The sequence below is a fragment of the Leucopleurus acutus genome (assembly GCF_964270905.1).
Source record: "Leucopleurus acutus genome assembly, chromosome: 12".
Taxonomy (NCBI): domain Eukaryota; kingdom Metazoa; phylum Chordata; class Mammalia; order Artiodactyla; family Delphinidae; genus Leucopleurus; species Leucopleurus acutus.
The window spans coordinates 54,855,859-54,863,738 of NC_139154.1; the positions used below are offsets into that span (position 1 = coordinate 54,855,859).

Consider the following 7,880-nt stretch of genomic DNA (forward strand, 5'->3'; position numbering starts at 1 on the left):
GAGTGATGTACTAAACAGGGTTAGAAGAAAGAAGTACTCAAGTATACCTTGATAAATCTGAACGAGGTTTTGGGGTGAGGTTAAATTGTGGAACCATTTATGGAAGATCAACTCGTGGGAATACAAAAAGAGGAAAGTTGGGTAACCTGGGCATGCAGTACTATGGAAAATCCACTAAGGCAGAAGGGAAATGAATGGATAAAGGCATTTTTGATTACTTTCTGTCAGGAAGTTGGCTAGAACCACAGTGAAGGAATAGGGAGTTTGAATGAAGTAATTCAGACATAGATAATGATTTTTGAGGGATTTTAATGGCAATAGGAGTCTATCGCACACTTTTAAGAAAAAGGCATATGCTTTAACTCATACAATCACTTTTATTGGCATAACAAAATGGCAATATTGGGCTTCCCTGGTGGCGCAGTGGTTGAGAGTCCGCCTGCCGATGCAGGGGACACGGGTTCGTGCCCCGGTCCGGGAAGATCCCACATGCCGTGGAGCAGCTGGGCCCGTGAGCCATGGCCGCTGAGCCTGCGCGTCCGGAGCCTGTGCTCCGCAACGGGAGAGGCCACAACAGTGAGAGGCCCAAGTACCGCAAAAAAAAAAAAGGCATTATTGTAATCAATAAGAGTTTCAAACATTTCCTACATTTTTCCAATATGTAACGTAAAGGCAAATGTAGAAAGGACAAAAGAAAACAGCTGTGTATGGCTCGATTTCAATTTATTTATTTGATTAGTATCTCTAACTTAAGTTCACATTAAAATAGAGGAGAAAATTCTTCTCTATGCATAGAAATATATCTCATTGTAAAGGTTAATAACTTAGAAACTATGACAGCAATTTTCTTCAGTACTGGCTTGATGTTAAATGGAAGAATATTCCACTACGGCTAACTTTGAATTTTATCACTATAGACAATTGAATGCTATTGAGCTAAATAAAAGGGCCCTGGCAAATTTCTGTAATGAGAATTTTCTTATTCATATTACTTACACTTGGATGAAGTAATTTTCCTCTTTTTACCAATAAAAAAGATAACATTTGTGGAAGTTTCTTTTGAGAGGTCATTTGCAGATATAAACACTTTTTTGAAAGATAAGAAAGAATGGCTTTTCTGTTTCTAGAGATTCTCATGTTTCAATAGACATTGAAACCTTCACAGAAATTATACCAGCAATGTCAACTTTGAAATACCTCCAACATTGTCAACTATGTTAAGATATGGGGATTGAATAGAATAAATAACATTGTTCTGAAAGAGTCTGGAGTAGGATTAGAATAAACTTTTTAAATGAATATGCTTGGTTTCAGTTTCAACTATTTTTAAGCTTGAGCAACACTTTTTTTTTCAACAAACACATGGTTCTTTAAAATCCCCAGAGATCCAACCTGCACTATTTTAAAACATTTGCCCACTTCTTTGCCCACTGTTTCACTTTTTTAAAAAAAAATCATAATTACATTGGAGTGTTGATTACGAAAAGTATTGATTAACAGCATTGCAAGATATTTCAAAAGACTATCAGATCTAATATTCACCTTCTAGGGAAGACTTTTAAATGGGTTGTTATACTTGGAATGGACAGGTATAATACCCAGAACTGATCATCATGCCATCCTCATTAAAGCCAACCCAAAGTTACCAACAGAGAACCCAAGGGGTGACCTACATGTGATTCCACAGATCTAACGTGGTATCAAGATCTGGCTCATGGCAGTTAAGTAGCTTAAGTTCATCACCGCAATTTTCATCAGCAGCCCTCCACACAGTCACCCCTAATGAAACACAATCCCCAAGCAAATACCAAGTGCTCGTGGAAATACAACCTCAAAAAATGTTCCTTAGCCTTCTGTTTCAACTAGAATGCTACCTATAAGCTTCCTCTATATAGAAATTCTGAAGTTTCTGGAGATTATATGTACATGTATATATATATATATGTATATATGTGTATATATATAGTTATATATAGTATGTTATTATATATAACACGTACATATATATAATCTTAAACACTTTTCTTATAATATATAATACATTCACTTCTGGTTATCAACTCCAAAGATTGAAAACACTGTCCAGGTAGATTATACATGTTTACAAGTAACATGTGACCCTTATAAGGAACCCCAATTCATGCCCACTTCCTCAGGCAGGTTAAGTCATCATACTTCTGTCAGTTTACACATAGAGGTCTTATTAACTAAATCTTCAATCCATTCAGTTTCTCTTTTCTAGACTTTATTTTATTTTCCCCTTCCATCAGATTTTGTGGCACCATTTTCCTTACTTTCTTAACTTTTCTAGTTATTGTTTAGTTTCTGGGTTATTTTTTTGAACTTGTGTCCTAAGGCTTCTGCTCTTTTGCATCCACAGCTTCCCAAACAACCCTAACCACTCTTCGACTACTACGTGTTTGCTAATGAATAGTAGTCCTATCTCTTTTGTAATCCAGATCTATATCTCCAACAGCCTACCAGATATCTCCTTTCATGTTTCATATATGCAAAATGGAAATAAGTAAATCAATCAATCCAACAGAATACAATAACAAATCTAGCCCCTTCAACGTGTTTAGTTTTTAAAGTGACATCATGACTAGATTTAGTCACCGAAGGCAAATTTGTATTTATTTCCTTAACAGCACTATCCTCTACTTTGCCCCTTCTAATAGGTCATCAAGTCTTGTTGATCTCTACAGCTTTGGTCTCTTTAATCATGTGTGTTTTATACATTTCCTCTGCCCCTTATTTAGTCTAGTCTCCTATAATTTCTCATATGACATAAGGAAAATAACCTCCTATATCGCTTGGTTGTAATCATATTCTCACATCCTTACCATAGAGATACACACATTGCTTAGATAGTGAATCATGTTAGTAACAGATGTGGTGGTAAAAAATGTGCTCTCTGTGCTAAAATAACCTATATACCATGTAATTTTTAATAAACTATTTGTTTTTAAGTGGCTCAGATATCTACATTGCAGGAAATATTTAATGTAAGGTTAAGATGAAAGGAAAAATGTATGGTAAATTTCAATAGATTAACAGGTGCTAGATGGTCTGGGAGATCATAGGCATCAGGGGTAAGGGTGGTTATCAGTTCTGCTATATGCATTATCCAAAGTCACAAACACAAGAGAATCATTTCCTCTTTTAAAAATAATCTTGGGCTTCCATCTTTGACAAACTTGTCACATATAAAACTTGAATTGGAGTTATAAAAATCCTGTACCTTTTTGAGTTTAAATAACTCAGTTGGATCAACACTTCATGTCTAGAGTGGCAGACTAAATTAAATTCAGTTGTAAGGGGAATGAAAAAAGATTGCAAAGGTAATGGAAATATAGTACCCCATCAGTACAAGGACAGGAAAGTCAAGAAGGTGAAATGGTGGAGAAAAGTCCTCTTGAAGGAAATGAAATTAGAAAAGAGATTCCTTTGGACTAATTGCCTATCTACTGTATGGTAAGTAATGTAAGCCATTTGAAATAAAATTCACTTAAAAAAAGTTTTGGTGCCGCTGGGAAGGGGAGAAGCTGCTGCCGCCGCCACCATTGCTGGCAGCTGCGGAGACAGGTCACTACCTTTCCATTTCTCACAATTGGGCTGAGCACGACTGAACCATGGGGGAACACAGTCCAGACGACAGCATCAGCTACTTTGAGGTAGAGGAAGATGAGCTGACCCCTGATGACAAGATGCTCAGGTTTGTGGATAAGAACGGACTGGTGCCTTCCTCATCTGGAACTGTTTATGATAGGACAACTGTTCTTATCGAGCAGGATCCTGGCACTTTGAAAGACGAAGATGACGACGGACAGTACGGAGAACACTTGCCTTTTCTAGTAGGGGGTGAAGAGGGCTTTCATCTAATAGATCATGAAGCAATGTCCCAGGGTTATGTGCAACACATTATCTCACCAGATCAGATTCATTTAACAATAAACCCTGGTTCCACGCCCATGCCAAGAAATATTGAAGGTGCAACCCTCACAACTGCAGTCGGAATGTCCAGAAACGAAACATAACGAAGTAAAGCGGTACCAGTGCACCTTTGAGGGCTGTCCCCGCACCTACAGCACAGCAGGCAACCTGAGCACCCACCAGAAGACCCACCGGGGAGAGTACACCTTTGTCAGTAATCAGCAGGGCTGCAGCAAGGCCTTCCTCACCTCCTACAGCCTCAGGATCCACGTGCAGTGCACACAAAGGAGAAGCCGTTTGAGTGCGAAGTGCAGGGCTGTGAGAAGGCGTTCAACACGCTGTACAGGCTGAAAACACATCAGAGGCTTCACACAGGGAAGACGTTTAACTGTGAATCTGAAGGCTGCAGCAAGTACTTCACCACGCTCAGTGATCTGAGGAAGCACATTCGAACCCAGACAGTAGAAAAGCCATTTCGGTGTGATCATGATGGCTGTGGAAAAGCATTTGCAGCAAGCCACCACCTCAGAACTCACGTCCGTACACATACTGGTGAAAGACCCTTTGTCTGCCCCAGTAATGGCTGTGAGAAAACTTTCAGCACTCAATGCAGTCTCAAAAGTCACATGAAAGGTCACGATAACAAAGGAAATTCATACAGTGCACTTCTAAATCACAATGGATCCGAGGATACAAATCACTCACTCTGAGGAATTTAAGCCTTCTGTCCACAGATTCCGAATTTCAAGAACATTCCAATACAGGCCAGAATGCTCACTTTCAGCACACTTTCACCAGCCATCATTTTTGAACCAATGTTCCGGAAGTCAGCTGACCCAGCAATCCAGGAAGATCCTCAACAGACAGCCTGGCATCTCTGAGCCACCCCCGTCTCTACTACCAGCCTCAGCACCGTCTACTCCTCTGCCTGCTCCCTCCCTAGGAACTGGCTCCCAGCAAGCTGCATTTGGCAACCCACCTGCTCTCTTACAACCTCCAGAAGTGCTTGTTCTCCACAGCACACAGTTTGCTGCTAATCATCAAGAGATTCTTCCGCACCCTCAGGCACCGCAGCCCATTGTGCCGGGACTTTCTGTTGTCGCTGGGGCTTTGGCGTCAGCAGCGGCAGTGGCGTCAGCCATGGCAGCACCGCCTCCACCACAGAGTACTACTGAGCCCCTGCTGGCCATGGTCCAGACTCTGACCGTGGATGCCAACTCCGTTAACTAGTAATCCCACTATAACCATCACCCCGACTCCGAGCACGGCTCTCCTGCAGCCCAGCCTCGTCACGGGAGAACAGAACTTACAGTGGATACCGAATGGTGCCACCAGCTCACCACACACCCAAGAACAAATTCAGCAAACATCTAAAGTTGAGAAGGTGTTTTTTACCACTGCAGTACCAGTAGCCAGTAGCACAGGGAGCGCTGTACAGCAGGTTGGCCTCAGCGTCCCTGTGATCATCATCAAACAAGAGGAGGCCTGTCAGTGTCAGTGTGCGTGCCGGGACTCCACCAAGGCGCAGGCAGCCAGCAGGAGGAAGGGCTGTCCTTCCCCTCCTGCTCCAGCGCTGAGCACCCAGCATCCTGATGAGCCCAGCCTGAAGCTACCACCGCAGACTTTTTCCCCGCCCCCGATCCCCCTGTCGTCCTCCTCCACCACATCCTTTTCCTGTGAGCAAAGCAGACAAGCAGTGACTCCTTCAGACCCTCAAGACAGAAACGTTACGTGCCATGGATACGTCAGAGTTTCTGTCCCTCCAGAACCTGGACACGCCGTCCAATCTGATTCCCACTGAAGCACTACTGCAGGTGGAGGAGATGGGCCTGACCAGCAGCTTCTCCAAGTGAAAGACCCGGAGGTGCTCACCTCCAGGAACAGAGGCTGAGCAGGAGGTAGAAGGTGCGATGCCTACCATCGTAGGGTCAGCAGTTTGAAGGAGGAAGAAATCTACTGTTTGAAATCCTCACCTTTCAGACTCATTTTCTTGGTCACAAGACACCTATGGTCACATAATCTATGAAAAAGGAGGCCAGAATATAAAATGGAGTAAATATAGCCTCTTCAATAAGTGGTGCTGGAAAAACTGGACAGCTACATGTAAAAGAAAGTAATTAGAACACTTCCTAACACCATACACAAAAATAAACTCAAAATGGATTAAAGACCTAAATGTAAGGCCAGACTCTATAAAACTCTTAGAGGAAAACATGGGCAGGACTTGCTTTGACATAAATTACAGCAAGATCTTTTTTGACCCATTTTGTAGAGTAATGAGAAGAAAAACAAAAATAAACAATGGGACCTAATGAAACTTAAAAGCTTTTACACAGCAAAGGAAACCATAAATGAGATTAAAATACAACCCTCAGAATGGGAGAAAGTATTTGCAAAGGAAGCAACTGACAAAGGATTAATCTCCAAAATATACAAATAGCATGCTGCTCAATATCAAAAAAACAAACAACCCAATCCAAAAAAGGGTAGAAGCCCTAAATAGACATTTCTCCAAAGAAGATATACAGATGGCCAACAAACACATGAAAAGATGCTCAATATCAGTAATTATTAGAGAAATGCAAATCAAAACTACAATGAGGTATCACCTCACACCAGTCAGAATGGACATCATCAAAAAAAAAAACTACAAACAATAAATGCTGGAGAGGGTGTGGAGAAAAGGGAGCCCTCATGCATTGTTGGTGGGAATGTAAATTGATACAGCCACTATGGAGAACAGTATAGAGGTTCCTTAAAAAACTAATAACAGAACAATCCCATTACTGGGCATATACCCAGAGAAAAGCATAATTCATAAAGACACATGCACCCCAATGTTCATTGCAACAATATTTACAATAACTAGGACATGGAAGCAACCTAAATCCCCATCAACAGAGGAATGGATAAAGAAGATGCAGTACATATATACAGTGGAATATTACTCAGCCGTAAAAAGGAACAAAACTCTCATACAGAATGAAGTAAGTCAGGAAGAGAAAAACAAATATCGTATATTAACGCATATATGTAGAATCTAGACAAATGGTATAGATGATCTATTTGCAAAGCAGAAATAGACACAGACATAGAGAACAAATGTATGCATACCAAGGGGGAAAGGGGAGGGGTGGGAGGAATTGAGAGATTGGGGTTGACATATATACGCTATTGATACTATGTATAAAATATAATAGGTAACTAATGAGAACCTACTATATAGCACAGGGAATTCTATTCAATGCTCTGTGGTGACCTAAATGGGAAGGAAATCCAAAGAAGAGGGGATATGTATATGTATAACTGATTCATTTTGCTGTACAGTAGAAACTAACACAACATTGTAAAGCAACTATACTGCAATAAAAACTAATTTAAAAAATTAGGAAGATATATGAAGTGATTTATTTATATCAAAGTTAGTGGAACAGAGAAAAACACAATTTAAAATGAAATAATCAGGGACTTCCCTGGTGGTCCAGTGGTTAAGACTTTGCCTTCCAATGCAGGCGGTGCAGGCTCAGTCCCTGGTCGGGGAGCTAAGATCCCACATGCCTTGGGGCCAAAACACCAAAACATAAAACAGAAGCAATACTGTAACAAATTCAATAAAGACTTTAAAAATGGTCCACATCAAAAAATCTTAAAAAAAAATGAAATAATCAATTTTCCAGCAAAGATATTTGATCATGGAATTGCCAGTTATATAGCATCTTTAATGTTTAAGACTAATACATGTAGAGTCTGAGTTATAAACTGTGAGTAATATCACTGCCCAACTCAATCCAAAAAAAACCCAATATAACAGCATCCACAAATTCTTAAGTTTGTTACATACACACACACACACACATACACACACAGAGCAAACCATATACTTCCTTATGTACATAGGTAATTATATTTCATAACCATGAAACATAGATATATTAATTCAAATTTTT

General features: G+C 40.4%; 1 pseudogene across 1 annotated transcript; it reads left to right on the forward strand.

Annotated features, from left to right (window-relative positions):
- The first annotated feature begins 3,632 nt into the window (after nt 1-3,632).
- On the forward strand, nt 3,633-5,786 carry LOC309970074 (metal regulatory transcription factor 1-like; annotated as a pseudogene). Its single transcript has one exon. The product of its transcript is annotated as a metal regulatory transcription factor 1-like (transcript).
- Nucleotides 5,787-7,880: the final 2,094 nt, after the last annotated feature.